Here is an 18,298-nt window from a genome sequence, read left to right as displayed (position 1 = left end):
ACTCACATAAACTATCCTTAATTTTAGCGGTTGAATTTCAACCGCTGTGCGAACACTAGTAAATAGATATTTGCCATGACGTGTATCACTATTTCGATTCGATTTCGAAATATGTATTACTTTTTATATTAGCCTAGGTATTAGCATCCTTCGCGTTCGTTTATCTTCGCATAATCTTCGTCTTCGGATTTGTGCATAAGTTAGCTAAGACTTCTGAATCATCTGAAAACCCTCCAAAATATAGTTAAAAAATAAACAAATCTCTTCCGTCTGATATTGTGATACCTACATATTTCATGTGCTTGATGAATTAAGTTAAAATTTTTTTTTTATTCAACAATTTATTTTTTTAAATACGTGACAACGCTCCTAAATACAGTTCAGATATAAAGCCTTTTTAAACCCATTTCATTTGATATCCACATTTTTAACAATTGCTTTAACTTATTAAATAATTTGAGTTTACCTTTTAAACGGGTGGCAACCCTCCTTAATATTATTAATATTCAAACTAAGGATATCTTAACACCCTCGTTTCGCGTCATGTTTTAATATTTCATTTAACTTATGCATACTTTAATTAAATTTTAAAACAGGTGGCAAACCTATTCAAAATATTTTAAAACCAAAGCCTTGTTAAACATTTCTCGACTAAACACATATTGCCATACAAATTTAAATTATTTAATTTAATTTCTAAACCATATGGCAACCCTCTTAAATAAAGTTAAGAAAAATACATTTTTAACCCATTTAAATGTATACCCATACTTTAATAATTAATTTGACTCATTAAATAATTTGATAATTTTTACACAGGTGGAACCCCTCTTTAATGTTATAAATGCTGAAACTAAATTTTCCCTAGTACTCCTTTTTTTGTCGCCAATATTTTAATATTTCATATAATTTAATTAATTCGACTTTGCAAACAGATGGCAATCCTGTTCAAATTTTTTTTAAACTACAACCTCGTAAAGCTTTTTCGTGTGATACTTGTATTGTGATACGTATCTAAATTATATAATACTCTTAATTCAATTTGAATTTCATTATAAAATCAGGTGGCAACATGCACATGCAATTTGGAAATAAAGTTTCTTCAAAGCAATTTTGATTTATATTTATACTGAAGTAGTTTATTTAGCCCATTGCCTTTATTAAATCTAGCTTTGTAACAAGGTGGCAACCCTCTGCAAAATATGTTCAAACCACAACCTCTTTCGTGTGACAACCGTATCAGAATATACATTTAAATTTTCTGCCTTCATTTAAGCCGAACTTGCATTTTGAAACAGGTGGCAACCCTCCTACGTATAATCAAGAAATAAAGCCTTTTCAAAACCATTTCGATCGATACTCATGGTGTAATAATTGATTCAACTTAAAAATAATTTGCATTTAATTTTTTTATCAGGTGGTAACTCTTTTTGAAAAACTAATAAGTTATCGCACATCCACAGGCCAAGCCCTTTAATTTGCTACCTCATTTTGTAAAATCGAACGAACGGTAAAGGTCTGATATGACGAAAAGGTTTCGCGTATTATGCATATGTTTATATATACATACATATCGTCGTTTAAAGTACAAAACCGCGTATCGTCATTCTGCAAAACCGCGTAACTGACATTGGCTGCCAAAAATTTGATTTGCTCACACAAGCCCTTGGCTCAATCCTTATCCATTCTTCCTGAAATATACTAGCCAGAAATGCGATTGCTTTATAAAAGAGAGAACCATTTTGAAATATGAGTGTTTTTACGCTCTGGAAAATAATTCCTACAACTTCACATACGCGGTTTTGCATTTTGATGATACGCGGATTCCTAATTTAATCCCAAAAATTGAGAAATAGTCCCGAAAGTCCCAAAAATCCCGAAAACCCCGAAGTGGTCCCGAAAGTCTCAAAAATCCAAAAAAAGGCCCAAAAAAATCCATACACTCCCGAAAGTCCCAAAATTTCGAAATTAGTCCCAAAAATCCGTCAGTAGTCCCGAAATTCCCCTACCTAAACTACTTCCGATAAACCCGAAATCAAAAAATCTGAAATAAGTCCCAAAAATACCTAAATAATCCTGAAAGTCCCAAAAGTCCCGAAATTAGTTCCGAGAATCCCGAAATAGTTTCGAAAGTCCTTAAACATCCGAAAATAGATCCCAATAATCTTTAGTAAGTTCTCCAAGTCCCAAAAATCCTAAATTAATCCCAAAAATGGAGAAATAGTCCCAAAAATCCGACATTAGTTCCAAAAATCCGGACATACTCCTGAAAACTCCGATTTGGTCTCGAAAGTCTAAAAAATTCAAAAGAAGTCCCAAAAAAATCGATACACTCCCGAAAGCCCCAAAAATCCAGAAATAGTTCCGAAAGACACAAAACTCCAAAACTAGTCCCGAAAGTCCCAAAAATCACGAAATATTCCCGAAAATCCGAAATTATTCCTGAGAATCCCGAAATAGTCCCGGAAGTTCCAAAAATCTGGAAACCGTCCCGAAAGTCCCAAAAAACCCGAAAGTATTCCCGACAATCTCGAAATAGACCCGAAAGTTCCAAAATTCCTATATAGGTCCCAAAAATCTGGAAATAGTCCCGAAAGTCCCAAAAATACCTAATTTACTCCCGATAATCCCGAAATAGTTCCGAGAGTCCCAAAAATCCGAAATTAGTCCCAAAAATCCCTAAATAGCCCCGAAGTCCCAACAGTCCCGAAATTATTCCCGATAATCCCGAAAACCCCATTAATTCGAAATAAGTCCCGAAAATCTGGAAATAGTCCCAAAAGTCCGATATTGGTGCTAAGAATCGAAACATAGTCTCGGAGTCCCGAAAATTTCGAAATTACTCCCGAGAATAGCAAAATACCCACGAAAAATCCGAAATTAGTCCCGAAAATCCCGATGTTAGTTCCGAGAATACCGAACGTCCCAAAAATCCCGAAAGTCCCAAAAATTTGAAACTAGCCGTAAAAATCGAAAAATAGTCCAGGAGTCCCAAAAATCCCGCTATTAACTCCGAGAATCCCGAATTTCCCAAAAATCCCTAAATATTGTGAAAGTCGCCTCAAAAATCTTGAGAGAGAGTCCCAAAATCTCAAACAAAGTTTCCGGGAATCCCTAAAGAATTACGAAATAGCTTCGTAAATCCCGAAATATTCCCGAAAACCCCCAAATAGTCTTGAGAATCCTGATTTAGTCTGAAGAATCTCTAAAATCCCGAAACCGTTCCCAAATTGAGGTGTGGTGAGTTTAGGTGAGAACGGGTGTGATGAGTTCAACTGTGGTGAGTTAAGATTTAGTGGATTTTGGTAGCAGTAGAAGGTGTGGTGAGTATAGGAGAGGTGTGGTGAGTTTGTATGCGGTGAGTTGATTTGGGGAGAGGTGAAGTGAGTTGTGGTAAAGTAAGTTGAGCTGAGTGTAATGTGAGGTGTTAATTCTCTGAATTTCTTCTAAATTATACAGTATTTAGTTTGAAAGTATTTAGCCATCGACTAAATACCTTGATACTTTATTGAAAGTATTTTGCATCCCCAAGGTACCTGAGTACTTTGGACCAGAGTATATAGCGCCGGCTAAATACTTTCATCTTTTATACTCATGGGCGTCGCCAGGATCGAATTTAGGGGGGGCCCACATATAAAAAAATCAGACAGCTCAGCAAACCGGTTAATCGTTTCTGCAATTATTTCACATTGATCCTCTAAAGCAAATTTTTGATGTATTCTTAAAATGCATAAACCTAAAGGTAAATATTATAGGAAATTAAACTAACAATTTATTAAAACTAGTAGTAACCTCGAAATACGGGTGAGTACTTAGTTCAAAATTTATTTAAAGAACTTCGTGAAAGACAACATTTAATCTTGTGTTGCTAGACACCTCATAACCCAGGATAATTTTTAAGTTCTTAAAAGACATTACTCTACTCTAAGCTTCGTGCAGTGGACCATGAGAAAACCGTCATCTATAAGGTATAGTCCAACCTTTCACAATATCTGCTATTAGTCTTAATCTGAAACGCAATAATCATTGAAAATTGGCGCCGTTTATGGTGAAAAGTATTTAATATCACACTTTCAAACAAAAGCTTTCTTAACCCTAGAAGCCAAATCTATTTAGGAGTAACGTAAAGCCTTAACATACGCCGTAGAGGCTTATGTACTTAAAAGATAACCTGTGAGCTAAAACATACTTAGTCCAGCCTTATTTCTTAAAGAATATTGAAGTTGTGAGTTTGACTAATAATAAAACATAGTTTTGTTAATAAAAACTATAACCGCATTTATTTAAAACAACAAAATAAAAAGTAAATTTTGTGTTAAAATTTAAAAAAAAAAATACCCATTTCATATACGCCTCTCAGACGTAGATTATACTTTTAGGGTTAATCCTTTCAGTACAAAAATTCAACCACTGGTTATACAAAATTTTAAATATGTATACCGGCTAATTTTGGATCGATCATTTTAAAAATCACATACAAAAATGTGTAAAGCCTTGAGGTTTGCGGTCATTGAGGGTCCTTTTTAATGGTCAGTGATATCCTAGGTGTTTAAAAAAGAAAGGAATCTGAGCTATTTTTATTTTTTGCTTTCGTGAAATATATTTCAAAACTATGAATAATACCTAATAACTTTTCCGAATCTTTTCCGAAATTATATTACTCACTATCGACTTTTCTGCCGCTTTTTACTTTTTTGACAAACACGGTCAACTGCAACTGCAGCTGCACTTTAGTTTGATATATAGTTTAATTCTGTGGCTGCTACAGATCGGCCTAACTAAGACGTATGACTGACGATTGGTACATTTGTACAGATTTGTACAGAGTAGTGTTGTTTGCAAATTCTTTTATTGAGCTGAACACAAATTTCTAAAGAACACCACTCTGTGACTGCCAAAATATACAAATTTGTACAACTGTACCAATCGTGTCACACTGTCTTTAGCCCAGTACCACATCCGACAGCTTCAAAATCAGAAAGGAATAGGAACGACAATATTAGCCTGTTCCCGCATTCCATGATTTAGTGAGAAATTGTTCGCAAAATATATGATGAATGTGTGAAAGGAAACGAATTCGGACTATTTCGGACTAAATCTCGGAGTACGACGGGAACAGGCTAGTTTTCTGTAGCTAACAGTGATACCATATGCAGATTAAAGGTGGTATGTTCAATGAAAGGAAACAAACTTAATGTGTGGCCACAAAATCATAAAAGTTTTAAGATGGGAAGAGTTACCCTCGACTTGTGAATTAAAATTTATCACAATTTATACTAAGCTAAAAATAAAAGTATCTTTTAAAAATTCGATGAAAAACGTATCATTTTGATCCATTTGGATTAAAACGGCAACACTGATGATATCCCAAAGTTAAAAAAATAACTAAAGCCGAGATTTCTGAGCTTTTCGCATCGAAAGAGTTAAAAAAAGATAAGGCACTGGAAATGAAGCATAAAACTTTGCCATTGCTTGAATTCCGGCAACAAGTACCAGATTTAAAATATCCGCTGTTGAAAACAGCTGCGAGCCGTATATTTTCAATTTTTGGTACAACGTATAACTGTGAGTCTTTGTACTCTACAATGAAATTCGTAAAGTAAAAATACCGTTCACAATTAGTTGCTTTCGCGTACCTGTTAATTACTATTATTATTGAAATTAGGGAAATTGAGAGAGCAAAATGACATTTAATTTGAGGGAAATCTCCTAGTTTCTCTTGGAAAAATGTTTGCCAAACACCAATTTGCCAACAAGAACACAGCAGATCAAAAACAGCTGGTTGCAATTTACGGAAATCCCAAAATTGAATTTGATGGTTTGGAAGTTAAAATAGTAAACTGCGACTAATTAAACTTGTAAGAAGTAAGTTTAGTCAGTGAACTGTGTCAGGATAAGACTTCGGAATTTGTTTTCTTACGTTTTAAATTTTATACTTTTGAATGTAAACAAAATTTCTATAAGCTGTTCGTCTAACTTGCAAGTTTCTGTAAGTTTTCTGTTCGCGAACTATTATTGATATTTTGCTCTTGTGAGATAACAGATGACAGTTCGCCGAAATTTCGCTGTTGGGCAATTTTTACTGGAAATTTTAAAAGAACGTACCTATTGACTATCCAACATTATTTAAAATCTAAAAACTATACCTTTCATGAGCATGAAATGGTATTATAACTTTGGTCCGATATTTGTAAGTACAAAAATAAGAAGAGATAGACTCATGAAAATGTGTACTTATGTATGTGACCAGAACATCGAGCTGAACCGACATAGGCTTATGGCAACCGAACTTAAGTTGGGTGGCCACTGGCTGAAATGGTTTTACAGATAGAAACTCGAGCCCCCGCTGTGTGTGCCCATCACTGATATGTAGATTACTAAAAGAAAAACAGATCCACATTAACTGCAATCAACATATCGTCGTTTAAAGTGCAAAACCGCGTATCAGCAAAATGCAAAACCGCGTATGTGAAGTTGTCGAAATTATTTTCTAGGGGGTAAAAACACTCATATTTCAAAATGGTTATCTTTTTTATAAAGTAATCGCATTTCTGGCTAGTATATATTTCAGGACGAATAGATAAGGACTGAGCCAATGCTTGTGTGAGCAGATCCAATTTTTGGCAGCCAATGCCAGTTCCGCGGTTTTGCAGAATGACGATACGCGGTTTTGTACTTTAAACGACGATATGTACATACTCTGCCATTAGGTTATAAATATTACGACATCTGTTAACCCTTCGATTTGTGAGAAGGTCCCTAGGGACCTTTTCGTATTTCATGTGCCTATATCTTTTTGTTCAATGCATTTTTGAAAAGAATTTATACATGTATTCCAAGAATAAATTAAGCTGAATCGTTTAAAATAAGTTTCGAAGGGATACGGGATCACGTTCGAGTGTTATTGAGATTTCGACATATATAGTACGGGGATTAGTGACAAGGTCCCTAGGGACCTTGTACAATTTTAGAAGAAATAACAAGTTACTTGCATTTTTGAAAAGAATTTATACATGTATTCCAAGAATAAATTAAGCTGAATCGTTTAAAATAAGTTTCGAAGGGATACGGGATCACGTTCGATTGTTATTGAGATTTCAACATATATAGTACGGGGATTAGTGACAAGGTCCCTAGGGACCTTGTACAATTTTAGAAGAAATAACAAGTTACTTGTCTTCATGTTTTGATTTTTTTTTCACTTGTTCTTCAAATTATTTCATTCCTAATATATATGCAGGACGTTAATTTAATCAAAAGACAACATAAATACCAAAGAAGTTGCACATGTACAGTCGAAACATCGAGCAACTCTTTGTCGGTCCCTAAGGACCTTCTCACGAATCTAACGTCATCGGCACTGTCACTCATCGGAGGGTTAATCAAAAGCCTTCGTACACACACATACTTGTTGTCTCCTTCTCACACTTCCAGCACATGCACGTGTTTGCAAAATGATGACGAAGTGATTTGTTTGTCATTTATGTCCATATATTTGAATAAAATAAACATATTTAGAAGATATCCACCAATACTTCTCATATACCAAACGAAAGGAAAAACATTGAGTTTTTGATTAAAGGAAACAGAAAAAATCATTCGAACGGTTTTCGAGCATTTTGGTAATAAACAAATTTGCAAATTTTTTCAACAAATTTTTGCCTTAGAATGCTCAATATTAATTAAATTTATATAAAATTTGTACACTGTATTATTGATATTGCTCTAAAGAACCTATATACCGAAAATGAAAGTTATATCTGCAAATGATAAGTTACTAGATCACTTTAAAGCCTCAAAATTTACTCCAAAATAAGCCAATATTTATCGTTGTTTCTCCGACAGAAACCGAATTGGTCACTTACAAAAATGAATCTGTCGAAAGGCTTGGAATTTTATCTTTGAAACGCCATACTTTTCTTTGAAATCTCTCCATTAGTTTCGTGCAATTAGAGTTTTCGTGAAGCTCTAAAAATTACAACTAAGTACATACAACATTTGAGCATAGCCTCCATATCGAAACGTAAGACGTATTCTACGTCAAAAACGAAGTAATTCATACATGCACAGTTTCGGTTGAAAACCGAAATAATTGGGGTGTTCACAGTTCGTTCCAAATTGTGTCTGAAAATGTAGACGTCTACATTTTGAGACATCTTTAGCATCAAACTGTGAGCACCCCTTTCTAGCAGTCGTCGCAAAATCGTCTCAAAACTTTGCTGGTGTTGCCAGATATCTCTTCTTTGCGTGCTTTTTTATATGTCGCCTTTCGATTTTGTTTCTGAAAAATTGTAATTATTTAACTTAATTACCAATTCCTAATATTTTTTATTTCTTTTCCTTGATTTATTTCTTTTCATCAGAAATTGCGCTCAAATTAAATGCAAATATAGAAAACGTGCCCAATAAATAAAAAAAATGCGATTAGTATTGCCATAGTGCAACCCTGCTGCGAGGTTGCAAAATGTAGACGCGTAAAAAACATACCTTTGAGTGTGACAAAATGTAGACGGCGTCGTTTTCCAATTTTGTATGGGAAACAACAACACCACAGATTTTACGGTTAGAAAACGTCTTAAAATGTAGACGTCTACATTTTGAGACACTATTTGGAACGAACTGTGAACACCCCAAATGTCTAAGTGCACAGTTTCCATATGCACAATTTCGGTGCCCCTATTACTTATTGCCCGCCAAGGGCGACAGTTATTATAGCTTTCATACATATGAATGCTTCTTTTAATGCATATGCGCCTACGGATTCACAAAAAGCATACATTTATCTAATTTTTAGATGGGTCCCCTTTGTGATTATTAATCTGCAGACAGCTTCCGCACTCTTTTTCTCATGACAGGTGACTAAAGGAAAGGTGAAGATTTATCATCACCGAGTTAACTAAGCGCGTGATAGCACCTTCATATTTGTGTACACATGTTTGCGATAAGTTTAGATGTATAAGCTTAATCTATCTTTCGATGAACAACCATTTGTTATTGTCGGTTTTAGAAAGCTAACGGAATAGTAATTTGTTGTATTAAATAACATTTTCATGTCTACTAAGGTTATTATTAAGGGCCGTTTTCTCAAGTAATCTTAACGTTTAAGCTAACTTTATATATAAAGGCTGCATTAGAATTTATGATTGTGCCTAAAGTAAAGCATTTTATTCTCGTTTTTAAATTGGTTTACAACCAATAAACATACATACCTCAAAACCCGATAATAGAAATGCTTAACATTAGACATAGCTTTATTTTAAATCCAACCTTTAATTATAATGTGACCTTTAAAGTTAAAGGTTACTTAAGAAAAGGGCTCTAAGCCCATTAGGGTTTTTACGTCAGAGTACAATTGCGAATGGTAAGAGAAATGTAATAAACTTCTGCTGAAAGCGCGCGGACAAATCAAATGATTTGCAAATAACTCAATTTTAAATTTCCGCAGTATTTGAGCATGCAATGTTGCAATTTGCTGAATGCCTTTCCTGCCCTTAATAACTAACTAAACAGTGAGCTCAACAGAGTGACTTAGCAGAAAATAAACTGAAACATCCATTAATATGATTTGTTGTATAAGCAAACAAAAACATTGTTGTACCTCACGAAAGACACAAAAATTTGATTTTGCGTGGAGAAAAATGTCTTCCATCGATTTGCTGTTCGCATCAGCAGTGGCGGACCCAGGTAGGTGAAATTGGGGAAATTTTAATTGGCTATAAAATTGCATATTCAAAAAAATTATAAAAAAGTTTAAAAAATTTGTAAATTGGTAATGTACTCATTCTACTCAACTTCGGTGTAAAAAACAATCATAACTCAAATTATTGTAGAGTGCACCCCATAACATTATACTTAAATATTGCGCAATACTTAGAGCTACCATTGTGATTTTTTCCAATTTTTTTTGAGATGGCATATTTTCAAAACTAATTTTTGTTTATCAAAAAATTTGTATGTGGAAAATTTTTCAAGAAAAAACTCAAAAATATTTTTTTTCGTAGGGAATTTTGATGTGTATATGTGATTTTATCGATAAAAACGTTTTAATTGCGTATGCATGTTCACTTTGAGCAAATTGTGAGCACTGGTTGGGGAAATCTTTGGCAGATAGGGCAAATCGCTAATTGGGCCCCAATTTGGCCAAAATTAGAGCCCAATTGGGAAAAAACTTTTGGCTCTGATCGGGCAACCTCAACAAATTTCCAGCAAGGAAATTTTGTCATAATGGGCAACAATTTTTGTGCCCTCAACTGGCACGAAAATCTGCTAGCATCATATAAGTGCATTTTCAGAAAAAAAATCATAACTCGAAAATTACGAATTTTAACACATTGCTACTCGTACTGAAAATAGTTTATACTATTCCCTAATAGACAAAAAAGTTCGAGAGAAAAAAAAGATGTGGCAATTTGAAAAAAATCAATTTGAAAAAAAAATTGTTTGTTTATAAACAATAATTAATTATTAATAAACAATTACTGATGTTTAGTTCACTAAATCGATTCAGTAGATCAATATCTGCAATTTAAAAAAAAAATCGTTAAAAGCCTTGCTTTTTTGCGGCAGTTATAAACGATTTTATCAAAAGTTGCTATTAAGAGAGGAAAAAAGAAGCGTTCGTACTCAAAAAGAAAAAAATTCATTATTCGAAAAATTCGCATTCCTGAGCAAAAAGCAAAAATACGTGTCTCCTCAAATTGTTCAAGAAACAATTCCTGTGAGTTTTATCGCAAACTTAAATTCACTTTCCCCCGGCCTGGGTGATTTGAGATGGAATGAGCCTTTGTTATATTTTCGAAGTTGTATTATCTTACACAGTTGAAAGTCACAGCAAGTTTTAATTTTTTCACAGGTTCAGAAAACAACGAAAATTCCAAAATTTTTAATTTTATATTAATAAATTTCTTGAGATTTCTTATTTTTAGGAAATCCGGGAGATTCTAGGAATTTTGGTAAAATGAGAATATTTTGAAATGTACAAAACTATTGAGATTTTAGAAATTTTTATGTTTTCCAAAATTTTGAGATCTTTTCCCTTCCTAAAATCCCTCATAAATGTAAAAATGTGAAACATCACAAATTGTCGAAAAATTCTTATGTTCATGGTACTTGTAGAGTACCATACCACAAATGATATGATGATCGATGAACAAATGGGAATTGTTTTGTACAGTTTATTTTCGTACTCTGCTTTATTTTGAAAAAAATTATAAAGGACAGGGGATTAAAATAAAGGATTGTCCTTTAAAATAAAGGACGGATGGTCACCGTACACATAGTGATAGGTATATTTAGCATTTAGATATGCATCTTCATCCGTATAAGGCTCATGCCACAAAACACCTGAAGGCATTTAACATTAACATGACAATATTTTTAGGTACCAAATCGACTACCAAATCAGTTTCCAAACTACCAAAATTTCTTAAATTTTCGAGGTTTTTAACTACACGACTTAGCAGTAAAAATTAAAACTACACACAATATTGTTTACCGTATTGGTTAACTTGTAAAAAATTTAAATACCTCTGAGATTAATTCAATTCATATCGAATGATGTTTTTTTGAAACATAGTCAGACATTTTATGCATTTCAAAAAAAAAATTTTCGAATTTGTTTCAATTTGCACACACTCACACTTTGCAGATTGCCTATTGGTTATTTCTCGTTCTATTTCATTCTATTGTCTGCTTATAGTCCGGTCAATTTAGACATTGTATAAGTACAACAAAGGTGGCGTGGAAACGTGCGCATATTATGACGATTACAACTCTTCCAACTTTTTGAATCGTTATATCTCGGAAATGGTGGCTCTTAGGACAAAAAGTATTTAGACATTTTATATAGATAATTATCTGATATACAATTTTTGTCTAAATTAATTTTATGATAAACTTTCCGTTGTGCTGAAAATCGCGAAAAACCCCGTTTTTGTGATCTTTGACCCCGAGTAACTTTTCTTCCAGGTACCGGATCGATGAGGACTTTTTAGATTTCACTTATGATGGTGTTTTGAACAATCATACCAATTTTCAGCTCGGTGGGAATTTTTGTAACTTCACTCCTATTTTACAACGCTTTTATCAACTTGCAATGTTGTATGTCCAGACCACCATACTATAAATATAGCAAAGGTATTTATGACAAACCTAGTCTAGATATCAACCTCGTCGTAGCTATCATATCAAAGACATACAATTTTTCACTGCAAGTTGAACTATTTTAGTATCTATTGCAAAATTTTATACAGACAAGACTAAAAACTATAAAATAAATTAAAAAAATAACTTTTTGATGTACCACGCTTTTATAAATGGACTAAAATTAGAAAATAATATTTCTCAGTCTCATAGAACTTGTCTTGATAACTTTTGATTTTGCAATTTTAGCAAAAGTCATTATAAACAATTTATGAGATTGAAAATGAAAAGCGGGGGGCGCATGTAATAGGCCTGATTTGAAATTAAAGAGTAATACAGTGCTATCTGGGTCGAGTGAACTAATTAATGCAAGACCAGTTCATAGAAAACAGATTGTTCACTAGATCCAGATTGAGTTTTTTGTTCATTAAAATACATTTTATTGCTTTAAAAAGTAGTCACATATTAAGAATAAAAGAAAGTTATTATAACCGTGTGTTTTTTGCGTTCAGGCTCTGAAATGTCAAAATGCTTGAAAAATCTGTAGTATTGACTTCAGCCCATTCAATGCATTTGACAAAAGCGCAGTGCATCTTTTAAAGTTACATTTTTAAGAACTCTGAAATGTCTTCTTTTCCCACAGCTAATGCCAACACATGTTTCTTGTTCTTGCTGTTGTTGTATCGTTGTCGTCAAGCTCTATTAGCGGTAGACCCAGGAAGCGTGCAGCCTCGATGAAATCCGTCCATAAGGCTAGAGACGTTAGCAGGGTGGATTTCAGTGGGCATGCGAAAAGATGGTGCGAGTAATCGGGCGTCTCTCTGAATGCCGGGAATTTATTTGGCACATCAGCATTTATTCTGCTCAGGTATGAGTTCAACAAGTTGGGCTATGGTGGTCCGAGTCTCCCGAGGCAGACTCTGTCTCGTCTACGTCTGGTGGTTGCGTTCTCAGAAAGGCATTCACTGGTCGAGAGTCTATATAACTCGGGACTAGCTCTCTGTGAAAGCCGTTCAAGGCTGTCGGTAAGCTGTTGGGTCCGCAGGTAGTTTTATGAACCCCTTTCGAAGGTTACTCTGAGGATCTTCGGGTTATTCACCGTCAGAATTGGTTCGTCATTGACGAGAATACTCAGTTGCAGTCTGACCTCGTTCGTCCAAGTGGTGAAAAGCGTTGCTGAGGATTTTGTAGGGGAGAGGGTTAGGCTCCGCGCAGTAAAGAAGTGAGAAAGCTCGGCGAGCTTTCGAGCAATCGTCAGCATAAAAGACAATCGGGAATACCTCTGGTGGTTGAGGGAGCTTAGAAATGTAAAAGCTGAACAGATAATTCGCCGCCCACCGTTTGTCTTCTAGTTGCGTTATTAGAATAGTTCTCTCACTGGGGCGGTTTCGGTTAAGGCTATGAGTTATCTGGGTCTTTATGGAGTCATGTGCTATTGTTGTGCTGTGCACTTTACGGAACCCATGCTGATGCCTCGCTGAGGTCAGGTGATTTGTATAGTTATCGGGCGAGAAGACTCTCCTTTGTTGGACGGCTTACCCGGTTTAAGCAGTGGAACCACTCTCCCTATTTTCCAGATGCCTGCTGTGATGAGAGAGACCATAGACAGATTGAGGACCTTAGTTAGATAGTTCACTCCAGCAGGAGCCATATTTTTCAGCATCAGCATGCAAATTCCGTCGGGTCCAATGGCTTTGGAGGCTTTCACCTTTCCTATGGCTATCCTTGCTTTGCTGCTGGTGAAAACAAGAGGCGCACTTGGTGCTGGCGGTTTGTGCAGTCTTCTGGTTACTCCACCTTTGGCTTTGTCTGCTGGAGGATGTAGTATAAACTGTCGGCTAAAATAGCTCGCTCATCGCTCCGCTTCAGCAAGAAAATTCGGACGGGGGTCCGAAATGCATCCTGCTGGAAAGAAGCGGCCAGTGACAACCCTGCGGAATTTACGCTCACCTACGTGAACGGTGGCATTTTTTGACGAACATATACGAGCATACACCTGATTTCCCAATTCGTGATTAGCCTTTTTGTTATTAAAATTGTCGTTGCAGTTTTGAACTTGGAAGGAACTGGTTTTAATTTTTGTTCACTCTACAAAGACTCAAAATTGTTCACTCTATAGAGTACTCAATGGAAAAATTTTCATGTTCACTCTTTCGAGGTGTTCGTAGCATCGGGTGTTCGCTCCAGCCAGATAACACTGTATATGTATGTATGTGGGTATATTAATAACGACCGCTTAAAATCGATCTCAAATTTGTACTTTCGCTGTAGAAATTTTAGGTCTATGTTATGTACATATGTATATTGTCAATTAAATCTTATGCTTTGTATTGAATGCGCTCCACGTTTTTCGTTTTCATTCTCATAAATTGTTTATAATGACTTGCTAAAATTTCAAAATCAAAAGTTATCAAAACAAATTCTATGGGACCGAGATATATTATTATTACAACGCTTTTATCAACTTGCAATGTTGTATGTCCAGACCACCATTTATACTAGCTGCATTTTTTTGTAAGCGAGCGACAAAAGAACGCTCAACTCGGGTAAAATTTCCTTTTAGCTACTTAAGCAATCCTGTTGGCAGCTGGTAAGAAAATGTGATTAGTTCAACGCGATTTAGATACAAAAGCCAATTTAAATGAGTAATTATGCGAGGTATTTGCGTAATATATATACTCCTTCAAAATATAAGTCACGTATAAATGGAAGCAAAAATTTCCCTCTCCACTTTCCCATTAACAATTCACCATAGAACCGTTTTTTCAATTACCAACGCTAGCCTTCAGGTCGCGTATTTTTTAACCGGCCTGACTGAGCTCGGATAAATAGCCGAGTTTGTGTTGTTTCTTTGCGCGTATTTCGTCATTTAAGCGAGTGTTCTTTTGTAGCTCGTTTGCAAAAGAATGCACCTACTATAAATGTAGGAAAGCTTCTCTTCTTCTTTTTTGGCGCTATAACCGCCTAAGCGATTTTGGCCCAGTTCAGCAAAGCACGCCAGTCGTTTCTCCTCTGTGCCAACTGACGCCAATTGGAAACGCCAAGTGAACCCAAGTCCTTCTCCACCTGATCCTTCCATCGCAGTGGGAGCCTCCCTCTTCCTCTGCTACCACCAGCGGGTTCCGAGTTGAATACTTTCAGAGCTGGAGCGTCGGTGTCCATTCGAACGACATGACCAAGCCAGCAGAGCCGCTGTATTTTAATTCGCTGCACTATGTCCATATCGTTGTAAAGCTGATACAGCTCATCGTTCCATCGTCTACTGGTTCTCGCCGTCGCCAACGCGTAATGGCCCGTAAATCTTCCGCAAAATCTTTCTCTCAAACACTCCAAGAGCCGCCTCATCGGATGTTGCCTACTCAATCCAAAGTAGCACTTGTTGGCAAGAGTGATTCTACGTTGGATTTCAATGCTGACATTATTATCGGTGTTAATGCTGGTTTCCAAGTAAACGAAATTCTCTACTTTCTCGAAATTGTAACTGTCAACAGTGACGTGGGTGTCAAGGCGCGAATGTGCTGACTGTTTGTTTGATGACAGGAGATACTTCGTCTTGTCCTCGTTTACCACCAAACCCATTCGCTATGCTTCCCTATCCAGCTTGGAAAAGGCAGAACAGACTTCGCGGTTTTTGCTACCGATGATGTCGATGTCATCGGCATAAGCCAGGAATTGCACCCTCTTGTAGTAAATTGTTCCTGAGCGGTTCAGTTCTGCAGCTGTTATTATCTTCAACATCAGATTAAAGAAGTCACATGAAAGGGAGTCGCCCTGTCTGAAACCCCGTTTTGAGGCGAACGGCTCGGAGAGGTCTTTTCCAATTCTGACGGAGCTGGTGGTATTGCTCAACGTCATTTTACACAGCCATATGAGTTTTGAGGGGATGCCAAATTTAGACATAGCGGCGTATAGGCAACTCCTTTTAGTGCTGTCAAAAGCGGCTTTAAAGTCGACAAAGTGGTGAGTGTTGATCCTTTTCTCGCGGGTCTTTTCCAAGATTTGCCGTATTGTGAATACCTGGTCTATCGTGGATTTGCCAGGTCTAAAGCCACACTGATAAGGCCCAATCAGTTCATTGACGGTGGGCTTCAGGCTTTCACACAATATGCTCGATAAGACCTTGTAACCTATGCTTAGAAGGCTGATCCCGCGGTAGTTGGCGCGAATGGCGGGCTCACCTTTCTTGTGGATTGGGCAGAGCACACTTAAATTCCAGTCATCGGGCATGCGTTCACCTGACCATATTCTGCACAAGAGTTGATGCATGCAGCTTATCAACTCCTCGCCGCCGTAGATGAATAGCTCAGCTGGCAGGCTGTCAGCTCCAGCGGCTTTGTTGTTTTTCAGCCGCGTTATTGCTATACGTACCTCGTCATAGTCTGGCGGTGGAACGTCGACTCCGTCATTATCGACTGCGGGCTCGGGTTCTTCTTCTCCACAACTTTCCGTGCTGCTACCATTTAGTAGGGCGGAAAAGTGTTCCCTCCATAATTTAAGTACGCTCTGGACATCAGTTACTAGGTCGCCATTATTGTTCTTACAGGAGTTCGCCCCGGTCTTTAAACCTTCCGTAAGTCGCCTAACTCTCTGGTAAAATTTTCGGGCATTCCTCCTGTCGGCCAGCATTTCAAGCTCTTCGCACTCACTTATTTCGGCCTCTGTCTTCTTATTGCGACAAATACGTCTCGCTTCCCTCTTCAGATCCCTATAGCGGTAACACATAGCGCGCGTTGCTCCCGATCGCAGCGTGGCCCTGTAGGCGGCATCTTTTTTCTCTGCAGCTACCTGACAGTCCTCATCGTACAAGTTGTTCTTTCGGGCTCGCTGAAATCCAACTACTTCTTCGGCGGCGGTACTTAATGAGCGGGAAATGTGGTTTCACTGCTCGCATATGTCGGTTTGTTGAAGAGTGCTCTCTGAGAGCAGGTGTGAGAGTCGAGTAGCGAAAGCGCTGGCTGTCTGTTGTGATTGCAGCTTTTCGACGTTAAGCTTTCCTTGCATATTTGGGCGCACCTTTTTTGCTGCCCAGAGGCGGGTGCGTATCTTGTCTGCAACAAGATAGTGGTCCGAGTCGATGTTTGGGCCTCGGAGAGTGCGTACGTCTAAAACACTGGAAGCGTGCCTTCCGTCTATCACAACATGATCGATTTGGTTTCTCGTTTTTCCATCCGGAGACGGCCACGTAGCTTGATGGATCTTTATATGTTTGATCCTAGTACTGCATACTACCATGTTTCGGGCGAAGTCGATCAGCCTCAATCCGTTATCGGACGTTTCGTCGTGGAGGCTGAATTTTCCGACGGTGGTTCCAAAGATCCCTTCCTTGCCCACACTAGCATTGAAGTCGCCAAGCACGATTTTGATATCATGACGGGGGCAGCGCTCGCACGTGCGCTCCAAACGCTCATAGAAGATATCCTTGGATGCCTCATCCTTCTCTTCCGTCGGGGCATGGACGCAGATGAGCAAGATGGTGAAGAATCGCGCTTTGATGCTGATTGTGGCTAGACGCGCATCCACCGGGGTGAACGATAGTACTCGGTGACGCAGTCTTTCTCCCACCACAAATCCGACTCCGAATTTGCGCTCCTTTACATGGCAACTGTAGAAGACGTCGCAAGGCCCCAGATATTGTTTGCCTTGCCCCGTCCAACGCATTTCTTGGATGGCGATGATGCCAGCTTTTGTCCTTACCAGGACATCAACCAGAAGGGCAGAGGCACCTTCCCCATTAAGGGTCCGGACATTCCAGGTGCATGCCCTCAAATCGTAGTCCTTTAAACGTTTGCCGTGGTAGTCATCATAAGGGGGGTCTCATCGGAGGCTTTGCCTTGCTTCTTCACTGGAAGTGGTTTTTACGTGGCGGGTCCCAAGCCCAGCGCACAACCCATTACTGGGACGGGGGTGGTTTCGCAACCAAATACACGTTTATATAGCGAGCCGCTTGCTCCATGCAGACACCCGATTGCAGCCGCACCTACTGGTGAACGAATAAGTCGGAGTGGCACCACCGAAGCTCCCTCTCTTTCTGCCGTGACCCAAGGCTCCACTCGGATTGGTTACCGCATCGCGCACATGGGTTGCTCACGTTGCCCAGAGTGCGCGAACGAAGACGCAAGAGTCGGGATTGAGTATAGCCATGCAACTGTAACTGCAT

The sequence above is a fragment of the Rhagoletis pomonella genome, unplaced genomic scaffold (assembly GCF_013731165.1).
Source record: "Rhagoletis pomonella isolate Grant_MI unplaced genomic scaffold, Rhpom_1.0 Rhpom_scaffold_00001, whole genome shotgun sequence".
Lineage (NCBI taxonomy): Eukaryota > Metazoa > Arthropoda > Insecta > Diptera > Tephritidae > Rhagoletis > Rhagoletis pomonella.
This window is presented reverse-complemented; position numbering follows the sequence as displayed.